Source organism: Phasianus colchicus, chromosome 8 (assembly GCF_987193195.1).
Source record: "Phasianus colchicus chromosome 8, bPhaCol1.hap1.1, whole genome shotgun sequence".
NCBI lineage: Eukaryota > Metazoa > Chordata > Aves > Galliformes > Phasianidae > Phasianus > Phasianus colchicus.
The window spans coordinates 16,691,631-16,714,499 of NC_143443.1; the positions used below are offsets into that span (position 1 = coordinate 16,691,631).

General features: G+C 39.1%; 1 protein-coding gene across 2 annotated transcripts in view; it reads left to right on the forward strand.

The window, feature by feature from the left end:
* The window catches only part of LOC116235098 (uncharacterized), a 114,871-nt gene extending 95,620 nt beyond the window's left edge, over positions 1–19,251 (forward strand). For both annotated transcript variants that reach the window (XM_090145080.1, XM_090145077.1), the window contains one exon: positions 19,196–19,251. The gene's annotated coding sequence lies outside the window, so the exon portion shown is untranslated. The remainder of the gene's footprint in view (positions 1–19,195) is intronic.
* The last annotated feature ends 3,618 nt before the right edge of the window (positions 19,252–22,869 follow it).

The following is a 22,869-nucleotide window of genomic DNA, read 5'->3' on the forward strand; positions in this document are numbered from 1 at the left end:
GACTTACAAGTGAAGTTTGTGCAGGATCTGGAGCAAGTACAGGTGAATGAAGGGTAAAAAAATACTCAAGCTGTCAGAAAAGTGGATGTGCATCTCCTCTATGTGCAGCAACAGGTTGTGTTGTGGTTCAGCCAGTCTAGTTAAACAGGTTGCCTGTGGATGTGGATTGTGAACTAGTCCAGAATCTCCACAAACAAGGCATTGAGTGCTCAGACAAACAGTGTTTTGATAAATGACACTGTAGCTCGAGAACAGAGTAACTCCTGTGTTTCTCTGTTAGGTGAAGTGATCTGTTCATTTGATAGCATGCCTGGCCTCCCTTAAATATTGTTTATTTGTTTGACAGGCTTTGTGCTTTCCTACTTGAAAGCTTGAATGATTCATTGGCAGTAGTAATTCATCTATAATAATCCCCCTTGAACAGTTGTATTGTTTTTTGTTTTTAATTAAACATGAACGAAAATGATTTGTTGGGGAGTCAGAATGAAAAGCTGTTTAGATTTAAAACACTTCAAGCAAAATTGCTTTTCATGCAAGTTCTTTTGTAACATCTTGTTCTTTTCAGTGTTTTTTTTTTTTTTTTTTTTTGTAGCTTAATTTCCAGAGAGATGAGCTCACAAACAAGAGACAGGGACTGTAAAATAAGAGTCTAAAGCTTTGATCAGATACCTCAATATGTGCTGTGGGAAATCTTTGTATCGTGGAAAAAAACAGCTTTTTAAAACAAAACAAAACTACCAAACAAATAAACCAAAACCTAGCCCCATTGTTGTAAAGATCTGTGGATATTATTCTTTGTGTAGTGCCCAGAACAAGATCCAGACTTAGGAAATGGTATTTAACTTTATTTGTTGTCTTGGATCTTTTCTCACTAGAGACCAAGTCAAAGGAAAAGGGCCTAATTTTGGCACTAGCTTATGTGTTTTTTCTCAGGTCGTCTGCTCCTTGTCTAGAATGAGCAAAGTTATAAGCTGTCTTTTAGAGCAGTCTGGATGTCAACAAAGGCTGGTAAGGATGAAAAGGTACTGTACCTCCTGTATTTGATGGATCCAGTACCTCATAGTTACGAAGAAAAGCTGAAGCTGTCTTTTAACTACTGTACTAAATGAAGTTAAAGACTTGATTTCATCACTGATGTCCTCTTTGTTTATTAGCCATTTCACTAGGTCTCTACATTATGTCAATTTTACATAGTGTGGACAAATATCATAAGGGCAAATCTGGATCTCCCAGTAGAACCGTTCCTCCAAGTTCCTGGTTCTGATTCCATGGATCTAAAGAGGCAGGCAAGTTTAATAAAGCAAACTGTCCTATCATCCTGTTTCTTTGTAAAGAGAACTGTCTAAATGCATTTTAGGTTCCCATCATTAATTCAGCTCTTAGCCATAGTTAACATTGCCAGAATTTCTTCTTTGTGGGATGTCCGGAACTGGGTCTTGTGAACTAGGCAGAACATCAGTATGCATTCAGTATATCAGTATGCAAGTTTTGATCAGGAATGTTCAGTGTATAGCTTCATATGACATTCAGGCAGTTACCGACTTTTGTAGGTAGGCTAAGAAATTTTAGTATGTAGCCAACTGTGATTCAGTATCAATTGGACAGGGGGCAATTTTTTATCTTTTGTATTACAGCATTGGCAGTAGGGTACAGTCAGGATCACTGCTTCCCTTTCTTAGGCTCTGAACAAAATAAATCTCAAGGTAAATCTCATTCCAGCCCCCAGAATTTTATAGTTCAGCCAGTCATTTTAGGGCAAATGCATTTTGTCTGTGACCAAAGAAAAATACCCTTACCTTCAGCCTAGCTAAAGAATAAAATAATGAAGCGTAAGCTTGAGAAGAAGTGGAAAGCAATTTTCCCTTGGCCTAAAACAATATAGTGTAATTCTTCTTTATGACATTGTTGAGTGATTTCTCACACTCTTAAATTGTAGCAATAACTTCTACTCAACTTCCCTTTATCCAGTTTTGGCTCAAATATCTTCCATTTGTTTTATTCTCACTTAATTTGACATCTACATCCTGAATCTAAGACTTAACTACCTGTTAACTATCAACAATGCCACTCTTAAAGTAAAATGCTGTATGAGCTCAGCAATATTAACTCAGCAGTGGAAGCTGAATATATTGTATTTTTTAACAAAAAAACACCTTCATCTGTGAAGTCCTTTGACTTCTGCTGCACTGGCTCAATTTGCAGTGTATTTAGAGCATATGCATTACTGTGTGTGCACAGTCACAGTACAGATGAAATTATGGGTTGAATTGTGGCTGTGCTGTTAGAATCAATTTTGCAAGATTTTTTAAAATATTTCATTACGTAAAGATAATTTTACTTTTAGCCATGCAACAGATCTATCTGTCTTGTGCATACCATAAAATATACATAGTGAAGCAAAATGAGTTCAGGCATCGTGGCTTTGAGAACTTTTTCTGAGCAAGTGTAACACTCCAAATTCTTCATACAGCAGTACACGCTTGACAAAATATTGTTAGGAGCTTACTCAGGGGAGGATGTTTCTTTATAAGTTAAATTAACTCAACAAATCACATTGACTTTGGTGCGTTTAGTGGCAAATCACCAAGCAACTACAACAGTTTAAATAAAAGGGAAAAATATTTTGTCTGAGTGGCAGAACTGTAATGACCTAAGGAGTTAGGACAAGCATATATATGTTGCAAAAAGTTGTGTTTTGTAGTACTGTTACAGTAGCTTCTTCATTGTCACTAGAATTTGGTTATATCTATCTAGCAAAGTACTGAATGTGTTTCCACGGGGAATATCTTGTCCTTCTAACATCAAATAAGCTTTTCATTGTGTTGCTGTTGTTTGTTGTTTTTTTTTAATGGCATAGCTGAGTCAGTTGTGGTTTAAATCCTATGAAAGAGTTGAAGCCTTTTTATTTGAGATATTGAACAGTAAGTACCTCTTTTATTCAGATGGTCCCAAAGCAAAACATAGGAAATTCTAGCTGAGATGGACTCCCGCCAGGCAAGATATACGCCATCAGCTTAAGAAAAACAAAAACTCGGATTACCCAAGTTGTACCTAAATATCATTCACTAGAATGAGCATTTTTAGCTAGTGCATGAAACCAAGAAATGTTCTGATCGTCAGAGCTCTTCTTGTTAAACTGATCAATGCTATCTGAAACTTAAATAATGTTGATACATACTAAAGAACATTACAGTTTTGCTCCAGTGACTGCAATGTTTTGGAAAAATTCCAATGCAATATATTTAGCAAGTCACCAATTCCTTGAAATTGAAATGTGTTGCAGAGAGAGCTCAATTTTGACAAAATGTTGACAGGATCCTACCTGCCAAACACATTTCCTCTCTGGGTGCCAGTCTGGTTTGCTGTTTGTCTTTGCTGAATTGCCTTTTCCCAGAGTCCCTGCCTTGGGGCGACGTGCACTGAAACCCCTCTGAGCTCCAGGTGCCCAGGATCACCAGCTTGCCCTGGGTGAGTACTCTGCACCCTTTTTCATGCAGTGGTCAGAGGCTTGGTGCTCTTTCATTTTAAGGAAGAAGAAAAAAATATTAAAGATGGAAACTTTACTTACAATTACAAATTGCCTTTCTGTGCATTGTTCTAGAGTTTGCATTGTGCTGACAAGAAGGAGTACAACTTAGGTTGTTCTGTTGATTTAGACTTAAGCTGCCATTGCCTTGCAGAATAAGATATTGGATTCCTGCAAGGCAGAACAGTAATGCTACTCTTAAATTTTGAATTGCAGTGTAGAAGGCACTAAGAGATTAAATGATTTGTCCAAATTATTTAGAAATATTCCTTCAAATAAATCTGAAGTCAGCTCTTCAGCCTTCACCCTAGGTTGTCCCTTATGAAATAAAACCAATATGATCTTTAGCACTGAAGCCTTGCCACTGTCTTCCTGCCAGCAATCTTGGTGTTTGGCAGTCCCTTTGATTGTGATGGAATCGATCACGGTGCAGGATGGAACCTTCCTCCTTCCTGTTGAATGCCAGCTGCAGGTGTCCGTGTGGGTGTGATGATGAAGTTCTGGGTGATGGATTTGAACTGTAACTAAATTAGATATGTTCCTGCGTACTTCAGCTCTAAAAATAAGATCTAGTTATGTTCTTCAGTTCAAGCACAAAATGCTTGAAAGAGATATGTGGGTGCAGTTAGGGAAGACCTTTACTTTCTTAGCTTTTAAACTAAAAGCTGGTAGACTTAGACTACATTTTCTTTATCGTTCTATTTCTTATTTAGCTGTAATACAGAAATTGCCCACCTTATTTCCAGTAGCATTTCTCTTCCCTCAGTTGCATTAGTGCTCACAGTGGTGATAGCTACTGATGTTTTAATTGCTGCCTGGTGGCCTCTCCCCGTCAGCATGGCTGGGTTATTAGTTGGTAGTCCCAGCTGGTGGCTGTGGGCCACTAGGGCTAACAGGAGTGTAGGCACAGCTGGTCGGGGTCACATCCCTGTATAATTTAGTTTGTGAAAATTTCCGATGGCCTTCAGTATGTGGTGAAAAGGATATGCAGGTAAAAGATATCTTTCATTATCGCAGACTAATTAGGGCTGCCCTAACTTCCTGAGGGAACATGTAGTAATATCCAGTAGCTACAGAAGGTTGAAATGAGGCAGGAATTACTAGGCTGAGGAGGGGAAAATGTACTTGCTTCTGCTTCTCTGTCCTTCAGCTCTTTTTTCTCTGTCCTTCAGCTCTTTTATATACCTTAATGAAATGTAAACTGTGTGAAAAACAGAGCTGCAAAAAATGAGAAAATGCTCTTCATCCATTAGAGTCTGTATAGTCAGCACCTAATGGAGGCTAGAAGTGTTTTCTTCCTGACTGTGGAAGTGTGACTGCACAGCAGCCTTGCTTTTTAAAATTTGGATAACTTTTTTTCCCTCCTTTTCTTCTCCTTCAATTTTTTGTTTTATTTCTCACTTGCAAGTGAGGCTGGTGCTATTTTCCTTGCATCTCCAGAGTGACAACAGGCTGTGCGTTCGGGAGCTCCTAATCAGAAGCGATGACAAGCCCTTGAATGGAGCACTGTTGCCCTTGTCCCCATGAAATATTTTATCCTTTCTGATATCGTCAGACGTGCAACTGTAATAAAAGCCAGTTTCTGCCACTGGGTATATGTAGAAGCTGATCCCTGATATCTTTGTGCAGGAACACCTCGCGGTGACATCTGTGGCTGTACTGAACAGGATTTCTTCCATTTCATGGGAATAAGATGATGCTTGTGCATTATTAAAAGAGTCTAACAAGTTTCCTGGGGAGAGGTTGTGAAGTGTAGCGTATAAGACTACTTATGTAATTAACACCTTGGGATTTTAATGAAAAATACTGCTATTTTGCAATCATAATTTTCATTTTCTGGCAGCCTCTAAGTGGCAGCAAGACTGTGAATTGCATGGAGGTCCCTAAGCTGTTGGCTCTGATAGAAATGGTGGATGATATTGCCACCCCTAGGTAATGATTAACTGGAATCTAACTGTTGGTTGCAGTGATGACTGAAGAGTACATGTACCTGCAACTCTCTCTCATTTAATCTGCAGAAATATGTCTCCAGGAATGTTATCCCTCTGTAATTGAAGAGTTGTAGCCCTCCTGGTCCCCTGCCCCTTTGCATGGGATGCCATTTGTCCTTTCCACAGTAGATTGTGCTGAATTCAGTGCCCTCAGCCTAAGTTTAGCATTTAGCTTTATTGTTGAACAAATGCCCTCTCTTTCAAAAAAACCCTCATAACAAACCCAAGCCCACTAGAAGTACAAGTATGTCTGATAACAGAGACTTGCAAAAGCTTTCTCCATTCTGTAGCTTGTCTCTGGTGTGGGTCCCACAGCCCTCTCCAGGGACCTGAACATGATGTCTCTTTGTACTGTGCTGTTCTCACCACAGTAGGATTTGGGTATCGGGAGGCTAACACAAGTGATAGCCTGAAAGTGTAATGGTATGTCCCTGACAGTATGCAGGAGTGTGGTCTTGTCCTGTGATGATAGGCCTGATTTTTCTGAGTTGCCCTTGTCTCGCTGCAGCCTCAGAACAGCTTGGACCCTTTTGGTTCCAAGAGAATTTCCGGGAGAGTTTCTCAAGTCAACGACTTACTGTCCCTTGCTCTATTGCCTTCTTTCACAGAGCAGAAATGTTCTTGTGGCTTCAGATCTAATGCGTTCCCATATCTCTGGATGGAGATAGTGATGTTTCCTGGTGCATTATTCTCCTTTCATTCCCAGCATCTTTGAGGATGCTTCTAGTAGAAGTCAGAAGCACCTGCTGGGAGCTAAATCCTCTGGGCACGCTAGATAAACAAATTTTGCTCTTTACAGCATGTTACTTCCAGTGAAGTCAAAGCAGTTTTCCATCTGTACACAAATGGAAAGCAAGTCATCTTCTGTTTAATTATCTATAACCTTTTTCTATACTGCCTAATTCAAACCACTGAAATTCATCTTTATTTATTAAACTGTCTCATGGTTTGTGATTGCCACTATATGCTGGAAGTTTTAGGAGCATGTTTCACTGTGGTATTTCACATTTGAAAGTTTCAAATGTTCTTCCATAGTGAAAAAAATTTTTGCTTATTTCTGTGCATTATTGCAGTCTTTTCCTCCAAAATCTCCTTTAAATGTGATTATTTACCACCAGTTCATGCTCATGCATATAAACTTTTTGAGCTGAATGTCCCAGTGCTGTGATATACAATTTCCTGCATTTTCCTGGGGTATAATTCATACAGTTTTCTTAGAAGTGGCAAGTAATTGACTCTGCCAGAAGACAGACAAAGAAATATGTCAGTTCTTGACACAAGTACATTTCCATTGTGTGCTGATGAGTCAAATCTGCAAGTTTAAGGTCTGGGTTGTGTGGTCTGTACAGTACTGCTGGTGCGTTTGTACTGAGGATTGATACCTGAAACAGCACAAAGAGTTAGTTACAGTACCTCATGTAGCAAAGATATGGCATCTCATGCTTAATGGCAATAGTGTAAATCCGGAGTAATACTGCTTTGAGTGGAGATGTTGGATCCTACAGGATCTATAATGGAGAGAAACTCAGGTATCTAATGGCTTGAAATTTCAGTGTTTGCAAATGAAAGCAGAAGGAAGAGAAGTAAAATTTTGTGTTAGTGTGGGTGTTATGGTGTTATGTTATAAAGTGTTGTAATGCCATTTGCTTGAGAAGATACTTTCACTGTACCAGATGAGGATCTGGTCTTTTGAGCCTATATATACTCCAATTAATGCTGTTAATATCACAATAAGTTATCTTAATTACTTCTAAAAATGTTCTCTTCATTTTCCAGATGGTGCCCTGGATACAATGGGAACTTGCCCACTCAATTTTGCCTTCCATGCGATGATAGCAATCTGCTTAAAGAGGTTTTAAATCCTCCCTTCTTATATTCATGTTCTGCTCTGGCCTTGTTTATTCACAACTGAATGCCTCTGATTATTTTATCTGTCATGTGCTCAGTCTGTGATGCTTTACATAGCAGAACTGGAATAAACTGGCTGTGCTATAAGATGATCAGTATATATTTAAGACAATGATCATTTAGCTATCTTATTTCCTTAGCAATATTTTAAAGATTAATTGTAGGGAAGCCAAGAAGGCTGCTCTGTGATTCTCACTTGGTTTCTCTTCTAAGCTAAGGAAAAGCTGAAATAGATCAGAAGTTAAATATTCTTTTTCATGTTGTTTGGACTTAATATTTTGGTAAGTTGGTGCAGAAGTCACAGCAACTACAGTGACTTGTTTTGTGTGCTAAAATCTGGATGAGCAGAGATAGAGGCATTCTCAGATATGCAAGGCTGAGTTTGCTGAGCCTATTTCTCAGTCTTTGATTAGGCTGCAGTAAGCAGTCTGATGCTTAATACCAGTGGCAGATATGGATATGTTTCCCTTGAGGATTGGAGAGGTGGCTGTTATTCAGTAAACGCCTGAGAGACAATTATGCTTCAGTGTAGAGTAGACTTCTAAGGAGCTCAGCAGCAGCTCCTTTAATATAAGGAAGGAGGAAGCTGTGTGAGAGTGCTTCTGCTTTTTGAGTTAGCAGCAGTAGAGGAACAAAAAGGACATAAAGAACATAGGGGTAGAGTTTTGTTTTTAAAGACTTAAAGCTGAGGACTTCAAAGTAGAAATATAATCTTAAAAATCTTTGCCATTGGAATTTGTTTTTTAACTGTTTTGATTGTCATATTCACAATTTTATAAGAAACATTTTGATGCCTGATTTTTATATTAAACTCAAGAGGGATGGCCTCAATGCCAAAACATAGAAGTGGAACAAAACAACGCAGTAACCTTTATTGCCTGTGCCAAAAGGACTTTGTGTGGTTTCTCTTTCCTTCATCCAGAAAAACTGCTTTAGGCAGTGCTGTCTTGTGTGTTGTGGTTTTCTAATCCCACCATAGGTGTGAGACTTAGGAGAGGTTTCTGCTCTCTTTCTCACTGAAAAATGCTAGGTGCTTATAACCTGAAAGCTGTGCATTTAAACCCTAGGCGAAGAAGACATCTGGGAGAAACCTCTGATGCTCAGGATGCTCATCTGCAGCCCAGACAACTTCTCAGAAAAGGTTTCCTCTCACTCTGCAGGAGAGCAGACCTTTGCTGGACCTTGTTTCTCAACAGATACACCTTGGACAATTGCACAGGGCTCATACTTGTGGCCTTTGAGCAAGGCCCAGATTTGCCTGCTGCAGCAGTGCATTCTGTGCTTCAGCTTCCAGCATGAATTCAAATCCTCAAGCTGGCATCAGAGAAGATGTCAGCAAATCAGTCTTGTTCTTAAATGAATGGGTTTTGCCTTCTGTGCTATTGTAGCACTTCACATATCTTCTCTACCTCTTTGGTTGTTACTTTTTAGGACTTATTTCACATTACTTTGTCATTTATACATCATCACAAAGAGAGGATTAGATTTCTTCTGCTCTGTTTGGGTGTTGTTTTACACTCAGCTTGTTCCCACCGGGGCAGCTGATTGTGCTTCTCACACAGTTGGCTGCCATTGTACCAAGGAAGCTGCAACTTTCTCTTTTACCTTAAGGTGAAATTATTTTCTTGTATTGCTGCTGGTACTTGGATGACAGAGCCCATATTTAGAACTGCTGTAATAGGAACAGTAAATATTTTGTAGAAGTTTTGATCCCAATGATTGCTCTTTTTCACATATTAAACTAGTTCTTAGTTAACTTTGATTACATGTAGTCTTTCTACACGATGATTCACTTGTTTGTATTGTGATTGTCTCGGTCACGAGTCAAGGTGTTCTACTTCCAGGATTTCCACAAATGCAAAACAAACAGAATGTATTGCCCATTAAAAAAAAAAAAACAAAAAAAAAAACCTTAGACTTGCTTTGATCTGTCCTACTTTTCACGTAGAAGTAATATGAAATGACTTTTAAATACAGTTCCATTGGTTTTGAGAGTGGATTTTCATTCTATCATTGTGGGGTTGGAGAATGCATAAAGTCTGTCTCCTGTGCCACTTACTTATTCATTGTTGCAGCTGGAGGTAGGGAGGCCATATGCAATGTGCTGTCCACAGGTGACACAAAAGATTTCATTTGACTGGGGGCTGCCTCAAGCCATCACAGGTGGTGTTCTTTCATTTACAATAGCGCTCTTTAAAATATAAATGACTGCATTTATAACATCAGCTCCTTCTCTTTCTTTGGAATACCCCAGCTTAAGTTACATCACACATAACAAATGGTCTCATTCCCTTGAGAATTAGTTTAATTACTGATATAGATGGATAAAGGATATATCATGTCTGAGATATTAATTTAACTGTGCTTTAATTAAGAGGTCAAGTGTGAAAGGCTGCAGAACACTTCCCACTTAAGAAGTATCAAACAGAATGGTGGAAGGATAGAATGCTCTGACACAGTGAGCTTTTTACTGTCTGCAGGAGTATTGGCTTTCCTTCTGTGTTTCATTACAGCAAAATTTGCATCTGGAAAATACACTCCATCGTTTATTCACTCATCATGTTTTCTAACATTAAAATCTTTTTAAATCCAGAGCCATCTACGTACCAAAGCAACATGTCTCTTGCCTTTTGGAAGTGGCGGCCACTCCGAGGCACCAGTGATTTCCATTAGAGCTGTCAGCACGGTGTCCTTTCGAGCAGTGGGCTTGAAGAATGGGGCTGTGACTGTCTTGTTTGCCTATGCTCCTGCAGTGGGGCACAAGGGAGGATGCAGAGTGAGTGTTCACCAGAGGGAACCAGATATTGCCATCTCTGAACACCTAGTGGTTTTTTCCTTATGGCTTACCGTGAGTGTGGATGGATTCCTTTCAGCATTTAATTTGAAAGCCCTGTTTCTTACTAACTCAAAAATCAAGGAAATGGACTTGGAAAGCATTCAGGAAGAAAGAAGTAAAAAATGGGTAGGCAGAAGGAAGGAGTGTCTCATAACAAGATTACAGAAACTAGACAGTAAGAATGACTTGAAAGAGGAGGGCCAGAACATCATTAAATGAGCTTGTTTTGCTTTACCCTGAAAGCTGGAGCAGCCTTGAAGAGGTGGCTAAAGATAGGAACAGACACTCACTGGCAACCAATTGAAGGATTTCTCAAAATTAACCTGGTTCAGAACGACTAAGTGACCGAGTCAGGCAGTACCATCACTTTCCAAATATCAGTGAAGAGGTCAGATGACAATTTTTATTTACATCCTTTTCATCATTTATTGTCTGTGTGAAATGTTTATTAGTTAAGACGTACTTCTGATGCAATCTACAGAAAGTTTCTTTTGAGAAACTTTTTTCTTCTTTCATGTATTTTCTGCAGCTGTTTTCTGTTTTCTATGATTAGTCGCCATTTCCCTTTTTGCTTTTGAAGTAAAGTAACAGTTCAGTTATGCCACTGCCTTCCTCTGCATCCCTGGAGGAAAACTGGTGGAGTACTGGAAAAACACAGAGTTAAATATTAACATGAACTACTAAATGTTCTCACTGCAAAAAGTCAGGAACACTTCCAAGCACTGAAAGCAGACTTTCCTTTCTTGTAGTTAAATTTTGCTGCTTAACTTCCCAAACTACAGCTTGCTTGGTCATTATTTTAACATGGTTAAACATTAAAAATCAGGCTGCTGCTGCTTCCTGGGTGGTAGACATAAGAAAGGAATCTCATGCAGACACTTAACGCTGAGACATATAGTAAGTTTTTTTCTAAGTAAAGGGTTGATTTTTTTTTTTTCCCCCTTGTGCTTAGTGGTACAAGTTTCATTGTTTGCACTTTTAATCAGAAAGGTAGTGTTAATAAACACGGAGGTTTGGTATCAGTGCTGTAGTGACTCCTTAAGGTGTAATTTGAACACACATAGCCATCGCCTTTCTTATTAGCTGAGGACTTCTGACAGATCTCAGAAATACCAGCCTCTTAACAAGTCTCTTCCTTGTCTAGCCTAAATCTGCTTGCTTTTTCTTTTATTTTCTTTCCCCCTCCCCCCGCCCCCCTTTTTTTTTATACTGGCAACAGCAAGATTTTATATTAGATAATCATTTTGGACTTGCACTGGAATATTTCGTTAGCAAAGTTTCTAACTATTAATGGCAAAGTCTGCTGTGGGAGTGCATGGACTAGACAGAATCCATTGTGCTTTCAGCAAGGCTTTTTATTTGTTTTTAATCTAATTCAGGAAATGCAGTTCTGTAAAACTAGTAATTATTTCCCTCAGTAATTCATATTTTGCTGAAAAACCAATCCCTCCCATGAGAAGCCAGGAGAGTACCATATGTTACCCATTGTATCCTTCTCATAATCTCTCCTAACTCTTCAGTGTAAGCAAGCAAAATGATTTTAACTTTACAAAGCCATGGGTGCTCCCTAAGGTAGGGGTTATAATCCTGCTCTACGTTAACTGGTGTATCAGGAGCAGTAGACCCATGGCCCTGAAAGTGGAAGGGCTACAGTGGTTAATAAAATACTTCTGGGATGGTGTTGTCAAACCTTTTGTCTGTACCTGGAAAAATGATGTGTGGCAATGTAGAGTTAATCCTTTAGAAATAAAATGATGGGCTTTGTTTTAATTCTGATTACTTGCACAGTAGCATCATGAAGCGAGAGAGGTCCTGGCATTTGTATGAGGCACGTGCTTCTGCCCACGAACCGCCAGAGAGATAAGTCAATAAAACAAGCCATGCAAGGCAGAGATTGCTTAGAGGTGGTGGAGACCTATTAGGCTATCTCGCCCTCCTGCATGCCAGAAAGGAATCGTTTCATTTGGATTTGCATTAAAGGACAGAAGAACAGCTGAGTAAAGCACAGGATAACACTGGTGTGTGATGGTGTGGAAGCTCCGCTGTACTTCAGTTCTTATGTTTGCATCTGCCTTTGCACCATCTAAGCAGCAATAGCCAACCAATTTTTCTTTCCAGGCTGTTTGATGTAAGTATAACAACAGACTGAACAGGAGCAGTTCTGATGGCACAGATGTGCAGTTTTGCTCTATAATGTTTTTGTGGGTTTTTTTCTCATCAAAGAACAAGAAGAAGAAAAGACAAAAATCAGTGAGTATGTCTTTGTGCACGCATGTGTTTGACAGACATCTGCCCATATTACACCAGTAGCAAGAAGGCAGTGGTTACTCTGCTTGACCACAGGGAAGGAATGTTACAGAGCCAACACACTGCAAAGAGAACAAAAGCCTTGCTGCATCGTGGCTGTGTGCAGCACGCTGTTAGTGCAGAGCAAGCAACCATTTCCTATTACAGCAGTGTCTTGTGTTCATGCAAGGCTGCGATGCAAAGTGATTCAACTCACTGGGAGCCGCTGCATGCAGTTCTGGCACTGACAGAGGAGGTCTTTGTGGTCAAAAAGGCAGATAAACATATTGGTGCTGGTGCTTTAAGCAGCTTCATCTGGTGACTGGACAGGGAATTGCAGGCACATTTGTTTCATTGCGTTAATATCTTGCATTATTCCCCTTTTGCCTGTTACTGTTTCTTTACCAGTATTTGTGTTTCAATAGGAAAAGAATTCTGTGTTGAACTATGTGCATGTCCTACTTCTGTTCAGGCCTGACATGTTTATATATACAAAGAGTTATGGATGAATTAAAGAGGACTAAAGAAGCTCAGAAATTCTTTGGAAAAGCTTGTCAAATTTTTAATTAATGGGCATGTAGCAGAGGGAGTGAAATCTGTTGCTTAATGCCATAATAGGCAGTGCAGTGCCTGTGCCTCTTTCTGCCATCCTTAACAGACGGATTTATTTTTGGTAATGAGACATTTATCTCCTTTGCATCTATTAAAAGCCAATTCCAGCGTCAAAAAAATCAGTTGGAAACAACATGAAAAAAATGTAGTGGTGAAATGTGCTTGGGTTTTCTGTATGCTTCTCAGAGCTCTGTCAAGTCTTTTTTCACTTTAGCTTAGTTTATTTTTGTTTATTTTTTGCTTTGCTGCAGTTTTCATTTCCAGATAATTAGGTGTTATTCTGATAGCACCAAATAATGATATGAATATTTAGATTGTGTAAAGAGTCTTAGTGGAATTACTTGCAGGCCAATAATTAATATACTGTCAGTGTAAATAAGTGGTTTTGAACTTTTTTTTTCTGTATGTGGACTCTAAATTCATTTTGTTAGATCTTGATCCCCTCTGTACCTGATGTAACCCTGTTGCCAGCAGGCTTGCTTTTATTTGTGGACATCTTTGCACAAAAAAACCCACTGATAAATATCAGTGGTAAGTGGCAGCCTGGATCAGCTCTGCTGGTGCCATGGAGAAGGAGTCCACACAGAAATAAATGCAGAAAAAAGTGCCCATTTGTTTAAGAAATAAGTAAATATGGGTTGTGCATGCATTTCTCACTCTGACTTGAGGCAATTTAATTAGGAAGGTGTTTCCATGCTTGTGGACTGGGTCATTAATTTAATTCTTAAGCAGGTCAGCAAGCAGACAGCTTTTCTTAATCTGTCCATAGAGGAGCCTGTGTGTACTCTAGATGAACGCAATGGATTTTTGTAGGAATTTGTGTGAAATCTTGTGGGGTTTATTAGATACCTCTTAATAGATTTTCAAGCTTCTGTTGCATTTTGCAGGTGGGCTGTAATTTTCCTAGTGAGATCTGTAGTGCTTGACAACTGATGAAAAACCAACAGCTTTCTTTCAGGTTTGCAAATAAGTCTTTATTAAACAAGTTGGTGCCTCTGCATCTTCATTTTGTTTGCTGTAGTGAAGAGGAAATGGCCAGGATATCAGAAAGGCTGAGTGACACAGAAACTTATTCCAGGAAGTTTATTTTCAGAAAGTGTTGAGCATTCAAACTTTGAGAACCCTTTAAAGTATTTGTGATTCACACCAGACTTTCAGTCTTGGCTGATAGGCATCTCATAAGGGTGACTTAAGACTAAATGGATTGATGTACAAAATGCTTTGACTTTTTAGCTGATAAAGTGCTAATTGTAAGTAAGTATTATAAATACTACAACCCATCTTGTAACAGACACACAGATAACAAACATTAAAAGGTTCCTATTCCAGATGAGTTATTTCTTTCAACTCCATGGGTGAAACATCTTTTCCGTTGCATCCTACTTAGAAGGGATTCTCTTCTATACAGTACAAATCCTACAATTGTCCTTACCTACCCATTTCCTTCCACTCTTCTGTTCTTGCATAAAGGTTATTCTCCTCATTTGGCTACTTCTGCAGGCTCTATTTCTATGTACTATAAACAGTGCTACCCTTTCTTCCCAGTATCCTCCTACGCGTGCTTTTGAAGAGCTCTGGTTGCTAGGATTACAGTACCAGAGGTGGAGGGAAAGTGTCCTTTCGTCATCAGCTTCCTTTTGTGTTCTTCTGTTCCTCATTGCATTACTACAGTCATTTTTTCCAAAGACATGTTTGTTGTAAGACCTTTCGGCAGCAGAACCGTTGCTGCTGCAATCCTCAATGCTCTTCCTGGCTTTTTGTTTGAGATGCGTGGAAAGTCAGTGACTAAGCTGGAGAAAATGACTTGATTTCATTCTGTGCTGCGAGTTGAACCTTCAGTATCTTGCCTGGGGACTGCTTTCCATTGTGATTAAAAGGGACAAGCACTCAGAAATGGCAGAGGCTGTGACACTGTTTTCTATTCCCTCTCTTTTCTCCATGCTCCTCCACACTGAAGTTTTTTTAATGCTGGGTCTGTAATGCATCATGCACAGTGCAGAGATGGGCATGTTTTTCCTTCACAAGAAAGTGTGTGAAAAATGGCAGCCTTCATATTTCTGTAAGTGGCACAGCAACTTTGATGTGCCTGACTAATTTTTGCAAGAATTGACTGATGTTAAACTCTCGTGGGTGGAAGGATGGATGTACATGTTCTTTGCTTGCTAGCATGGGCTTCAATACAATACGGGCACTGTTTGTTTGTTTTCAATACAGGGCATGTTTGTCATCATACTTGAGCAACAGAATTCAACTCCAGAAAGTTGTAGTGCTTATTCCAGAGATCTCACCTTAGCCTTTTCCTGGAAGGGATAATAAATGCAGTCATTCCAGAATTTGTCTAAAACCTTAAGTTGGAAATGGTGCTCAAAACAGTCTGGGATAGTACAAGCTTCCTAGAGGCCACTGAACCTGTTTCACAAGGCAGGAGCTCCTATTGGAAGAACCTGAGCCCCCATGGCTCTTAACAGTTTGCTTGAAATGCTCAGGAGTGATCACTTAAATATTTATGCAACATTCTAATGATTCCTCTTGCTGTAAAAAAATTCCTCCGCATGCAGTTATAATGAAGACCAAAGTTTTGAACAGCCTGGCACTCATCCCTGCATCCTGATTTGTTCATATTTTATATGCTTAGCAGAGGTGGCAGGATGGAGGTTGATCATAATGTGAGTAAAAAGCTCAAAGCTCATGGTCAAAAGTAGTTAAGCACTGCAAAGGTTGGTTTGATACGAGACAATAAAGTAGAGTAGTTATGAATAAGATAAGTTTATGTGTAAGATGCAGGAAAGGTTTCCCAGATTATTCATTGTATCTCCAGCAACTTCCAGTTTCACAACATCTTTATTTTTGATACCCAAGATGTGTACATTTGCTACTCATACCTGAAGATCCAAATATTTCCACACTTTTTAGTAATTTAGAAAATTTAATTGTGCTCTAAAATAGTGCCCCAGACAGACAGCGTGTTCTGTACTTTATTTATTTAAAATATAATAATTCAGTTATTTTATTCTATTTTTCTCAAACTCTCTGAAGGCTGCACGGCTCTCACATAAGCAAATTAGACTGCTGTGCTTGCCAGGAGGGAAACGTGTTCATATTTGCCCTCACCAGACTATTTTGCAGGGAATGGGCAACATCCTGGGTACGATTTCTTCAAGCTGTAAATCAGCAATTTAAAAGCAGAATTTAATTTTGCTGTTATTGCCCTTCTAGCTGCTAGGAATGTAGTTGCAATATATGCCTGATTCTCAAGGATATCCGTAGGAAGCATATGTTAGTGATTTAACTTAATAGGGCTCTCAAAGATTTTCTCCTCCTTGGCAAACCAATGGGAACAACTCCAAATTAATGTTAGATAAGAGTGGTTCATGTCAGAGTTACTTATCTAATGGCCACCGTAACTGTTACTGCTCTTCAGAATAATGTGTGCTTCAGCATACTTGGGCATTTTGCTGTCTTGAGGCGCATGGAAATTTCATCATTTTCCTTTAGTAATGTTCTTGGAATCAGGGTATACATATCTCACTTCACTTTCTCTGTTTTTGAGCTCTGTGTTTTAGCCAAAAACGTCCAGGAGTTTTTACTGAAAAGAGGTCTGACTTTTTCTTGTTAGATTGTTTCTATTCCCAGAGACATTTGTTTGTGGAATGTGTCTGAGGATAGTGCGCATTTGAGTCGACAAGCTGTTGTGCAGGTGAACAGTCCAAGTCTGACACGTTACAAGCAATCTGCACTCAGTATTTTCTCTGATAAATTAATATAGAAAAAAAGTGTTGCATCTCTGTGTTTTCCATACCATTAAAGCATGAGTAATACAAATGAGAACATGAATGGGCTTGTTTGGTCCCATAACTAAAAGGTGGACATTGGATGGGGGGTTTGATCCAGAGTAAGTTCAAGATAGAAAAGAGGGATACAAGTGTGCTTTTTTTTCATTTATTGAGAGTTTTTCTTTAGGGATCTTAGCTTGCCACAGATAGGGTAGATTAGCATTACTTTTCTCCCCATGGATAGTAAGTGAGAAATTAAAAGCTGAATGCTACTGAAAGACAAACAGTCAAGCGAGGCATGCAGGCAAAAATGTATCTGTCAGTGGAAGAGGCTTTAGAGTATTAATGGTATTATGGTATTAAATTATGTTTTATAGGTATATGTTTTATAGATATAGGTTATGGCATGGTTATGGATTGCACTATCTGGTGTGGTTAGCCTGATGTCTCAAATCATGAGAAGAATAAGCTTCAGGAACTGAGGAGATGGGAAAAGGGGTGAGGTATGTGTAGTTCATTAGTCCTTGATTCTGAGTTGATGTAAGTGGCGAGGTGAATTGATTCCTAGCAGGGAAGAAGAGGTAGGAAAGTTGGTGGGGATTTTACTTGTTCCCCAAAACAGCACTGTGAGAAGTGGAAAACTCCTCACTGACTGGGAAGAACATACGAACAAGTGCACAAATCCTGGAACTGAGAAAGGAGCAGCAGGACAGGAGAGTGGTGGCACACCATTTGTCTGTTGTATCTGTTGTAGTTTCCATGGAAACAAATAGGAGGTATTACTTTTGGAGTGACTGTGCACTTGCTGCAGGGGAAGAGGTGGTGTCTTTCCTCAATCCTACTGGGCTACCATTTACAAAGCAAAAGAGGAGGCAGGGAGGAACTTCTCAGTTTCAAGAAGTGCCTGCTTCTTTATTGCAAACTGACGGCTTTTCACTGGGTGTATACAGAAGTGATAAATATTCTCTTATCATGATCCAAACACAAAATCCTCCTCACCCTGAGGTTCTGCGGTAGGTGACAGCTCAGAGCATAGGCCCTGCACTTATCATCCACACTGAGCTTGGAGAGCAGCAGTTAAAGTCTGCTAGTTGCTCATATTTCTGATCTCCTGTCCTTGGTGATGGCAGCAGAGAATGAACTTCCCTTTTGCTATCACCTGCTCTTGAAAACGTGTAGAGAAATGCCTTATGTGAGTGGAGTAATGGGCAAGCGAGTTCCCATTAATGAGGTCGGAAAATCCTATACTTAAGCTTGAGCAGAAGTCTTGAAAACAAATCTTCCACAGATTTGAGATTGCACTGAAATCTGGATAGCTTTTGCAGATCTGCCCTTCTGGGGAGCTTTTCTCCCAGTAGATTCTTAGGGAGACCTGCAGGAAGAGATAAGCAAAGACAAGAGGGTGTGCTTCCCTGGGACATTGCAGGATGGAAAAGCAGTGCTATAATTCTTTCTCTCAGGATAGAGCTGGCTCTGTGGCACACCCACTGTGTCCTGACATGTGCTTATCCACAAACTGTGTCCTCGGCCAGTAACAAAACACCTGACCTAATAGAAATGGCTGTAGCTACAAAGCAGACCTCTCTGTTCATGAGAAATTTTGTCCTATTCCTGTCTCACAGGTAACTTGGTGTTAAATGCAATGTAAGTAAGAGTAGTGTTAGAATGTTAATCAGGTTGTGATTTATGTCATGAGCTGGGAAAATTAAACTATTTACCAACTTTCATGGCGTTTTCAGGATGTTTAGAACTGCTGAAAGATTTTAAAGATGGTGAACAGAAGTTATCCTGTATTTGGCTACATATTTGGCACTATTTTAACTTGCTATAGAATCCAATATCTTCTTGTTACCTTGCAAGCCTGTGTCTGATATATTAGATCAAAACATATTCCTGTCTCCAAATGCTAACAGTAGCACATTCAATTCTCTGGATTTCAGGAGCTAAAGTGGGTGTTGCAGGAAGTTTGGCACTGTTTTTCTTTACAGAATAATAAACACAGATGATGATGCTTTGGCTTTATATAGATATGGAGGCTCTTTACTCATAAAAGCTGATTCACAGACAAATGGTGATTTTTGGCTTTTAAAAAATAACTACTGGAGTAGATAGAAATAATTGTAAGAATTTCTCACAGCGCAGACTGGTGATTTATTCTCTCTCTCTCTTTTTTTTTCCTTAGAGACCATTTTAGAGTTCATTTTTCTAACCCGTACATTAGATTATTATATTCTATAACACTTTCTGCTTTTCTCTTTTCCAGGAGGCCAGAGCATAGCTGTGGACCTGTGGCTTCTCTTTCTGTGAGCTCTGACAGAGGTACGTGCTCAGTTACACTCCTTAGTACCCATCTCAAATGCAATATGGAAGCTTTCAAAAACGTGACTTGCGAAGCTATTGATAGAAGAAAAATACTTGCTTGATATTTAATGCAATATTTTATAGACCAGACAAGTCTCCTCCACAAAGTTGCGGTAAATTAAAACTAAGCTTGAAAAATCACGATAATGCATACAGCAATGACCATGCTGCTTGTATCATCTAATGTGTGTGGTGTTCAAGACTGGGCTTCACAGTAATGGCAGAATACTTTGTTTCAGAGGCTCCAGGACAAGAACAAAGTTACTTAATAGCAGGTAAACACCGGCTACAAAATCATGGACAGTGTCTGTTGATTAATATGAATACCCAGCTCATGCTTTGAGTCAGTTACCACTGCTGGGCACATGTGTGACTTAGTGTTGCATCCTTAACTTGCTGAGTCTGAGAATCTTCTTACATCTCAGTAAGGAGTTCTTAAATTCTAAGGACCAAATCAAGATTGTACCTCTTCTCTTCAGCAGCTTGGTACCTGAATCAGTTTTACCAGAATTCCGTGAGATGGAGAAAGTGCCTTCAGCAGATGTGTATGATTTTAACCTGAGCATAGGATAGCAAAGTAAATAAGAACCTGATGTGCAGAGTTTCAAAGCTGTCCCTACTGTCTAGTTTGCTGTATAACTTGGAAGAATTGAAATAGCTTTTGTGGCGATAATTGTTAGCATATGCTTTCAGCATTAAGAATAAAGAATAGCTTTTTTTCTATACATGTTACTGTGAAAACCCATAATATAACTTTATATTTTCACAGTTTTTTGAACTAATGCAAATAACTATGGATTTTGGTGATTAGTTTCTATATAATGTTATAGGATGCTGCAGAATCCCTAGGTGAAAGTCTGTGTTTTCTAATAGACTCTTCATGAGATCTCTTCACGTTGGCTTTGTCAGCTTGGTAGCAGAGAAAGCAAAGTCTGATGGGGAACAGTGGTACTGATTATTTTTTTTAAATTGTCATTTTTCCATTTTGTATTTTTTCTCTTTGGAGTAGAGAGCAGGAATTGGTTCCTTTGAATCATTGAATTGCATGAGCTTTTACTGCTGCATTTTGTGCTTCCTTCTGTACTTTCTAGCTCCCCACCCCCAATCATTTGTAGCTGGAGCTGAGGGTGTCCCAGTTCCTCCGTGAGTCGTGAGTAGGGAAGACATTCATTCTTTTTTTCAGCATCCCAACGACTGTGAACATTTTCTAGTTCTGTATTTGGAATGCCAGATATTCCCCGACCCTGTGTGAACTCATAAATGCTTTTCTCCCTCTATAGATCCCTCTTTTCAGTGTAAGAGAAACAGTTGAGAATGATTCAGAACTAATTTACACAAAGTTTTCCCAAGTAATTCTCAGCCACCCATGGGTTTTCCTGGAGAAGCAATATACAATAGGCTTTTGTTTCCAAATGGATTTATTTATTATTTTTGAATTTAAATGCCTTGCTTGACCCTGATCTTAAAGGGCTTTTTTGTTCTGAGGCTCAGCAGTTCATCCTTGGAATCTTTTGAAGATGGGACTTTCCTGTGAATACACAAGATATCATAAATCTGTTCAGTACTAGAACTAATGCAAATTATTCTAGTTATATCTGAGTTAGAGTCTGTTACATTTTTAAAGGAACTAGAGACAAAACAAAATGGTCATAAAAGAAGTTGTTTTAGTTCCTTCAGAAAGATGTTTTTGTGAATTAGGTATGGCTTTCTTGCCAAAAACAGTGAGGTAGAGGGCCATATTCTCAGCAACAGGTTTGCAGTTTTTTCAGGCCCTGAGCTCTAAATGAGCTTAGTTGTTAACTATTCATTGTGGCTATTGCTTGGGTACTTGAAACCATGTTCTTCAGAGGCAAAATAAAATAGCTAACAGATCCCTATCCTCTCCAAATTTTTTAAGCATGAAGGCATTGTACCATTTAACTGGTGAAAAAACAGTTATTTTAATTTGAAAATAATGCTACTCAAATAAAGAGGACTTCACTGAGAGTTTTACTTAAAAGTGTTGTTTTTCTTCTTTGCTATGCAGTATAGGAGAGTGGGATTTCAACTTGGTCTGCTTGAAGATCCTCCCTGTTATAGTTTGATTGTGGAAGCTGTGATATTTGATGAGCTGGAAAGTTAATTGTAGATTTATTGAGATATGTTAATCTTTCTGTGTAGAGATGTGTTTCTGATACCAGTTAGCATACTCAGGGAGCTGCAGCCAACCAACACCTGTTGAATGCTTCCAACTGAATGGGACTTTGTTAAAAATTCAGCTTCCAATCATACTGGAGAGAATTTTCCCAAGTGTTTCAGTTCTGATCTGTTCAAAAGTCTTTCTCCCTAGCTCATCTTCACTAAGTAGCGCTGCTGCTCTGTGTACCTCTCTTTGCAACTGTAATGCTTCTGACTGTGTATATGGTGGACACCTTTCTTCTCGAAGAGATATTGTCACTAAAATCCAAACTCTGAAAATTATGATTACAGATAAGTACACTTCGACTCATACGGAAATCTTGTCATACACAATCCTGAAAGTGAGAGAAAAAGGGATTTTTAGCTTGTCTGTTTTACTGCCATGCTGATATGTCTGAGTTCCCTGCACTATGTTTCTTCCAATGCTTGGTCCAATCTACTTGTAAATGGCTGAAGTGGTGGAGTTTTTTTCATGCCACTTAAAAAGCTTTATTGAGTCCATGAGAACTGACTGTAATAGGAGTCTTTCCTCATAGCTAGAGATGGTTTTTGCTTAATTTTTGACTGACTTCTCATGGATAGAGCTCTTTTTCTTTTCTAAGACATATTGACAACTCTCAAAATCTTAAATCATCACTTAGTCAAATCTCTTTCAAGGATAAAGTATCAACAGTGTTATTAGTGAGACTTTATTAAAATTCACAGAAAAGGGATTCTGACCCTAGTATGTAATGTTGGAGGTAAATGGCTGGGCAGGAGCCCCACTTCCCTCCATGTTCTAGAGCCCCTTCAGATATGTAATAGAATTGATTCTTAATATATTCCTGCATCAGCAGTGCACAAATTGTTGAGATTGAAGTATGAGACTTCTCATCATCCAACCTCACCATCAGGAACAACCTGATAAGGAGATAACATGGATGAAACAAAACCCAAAGATTTCTATTTCTACCAGTTGTGGAAATTTATGTTGTTGTTTCACTTCATAAGTGTTCACCTGAGGCTAGATGACATAAAGACCTGAGGCTCCTTTTGTCCCATTGTATTTTCTCCATTAGCATCACCATATTTCATTCATTGGCCCCAAGGCTGAGACATTGTACATTCCCTGTTTGCTTGAGCATTCATTGCTGTATGGCATCAGTGATGAATTGTCTGGCTCCTGTTTGATCACTGAAGTAAAAACTGCACATCAAATCTGCTACTGGAATTTCTTTTAAAGAATTAATTCTAACACAGGTTATGGTACTCAAAATCGGAGAAAAAATAGTGCCAGGAATGGAGTGAGGAATGGATGGGACCGTTCTTGTATCTTCAGCCAACACTGAAGAGAAAAAAAAAAGATTTGAAATGCTTGCCTACAATTATGTTAATATGGGGGTCTAGAGACAGATGATG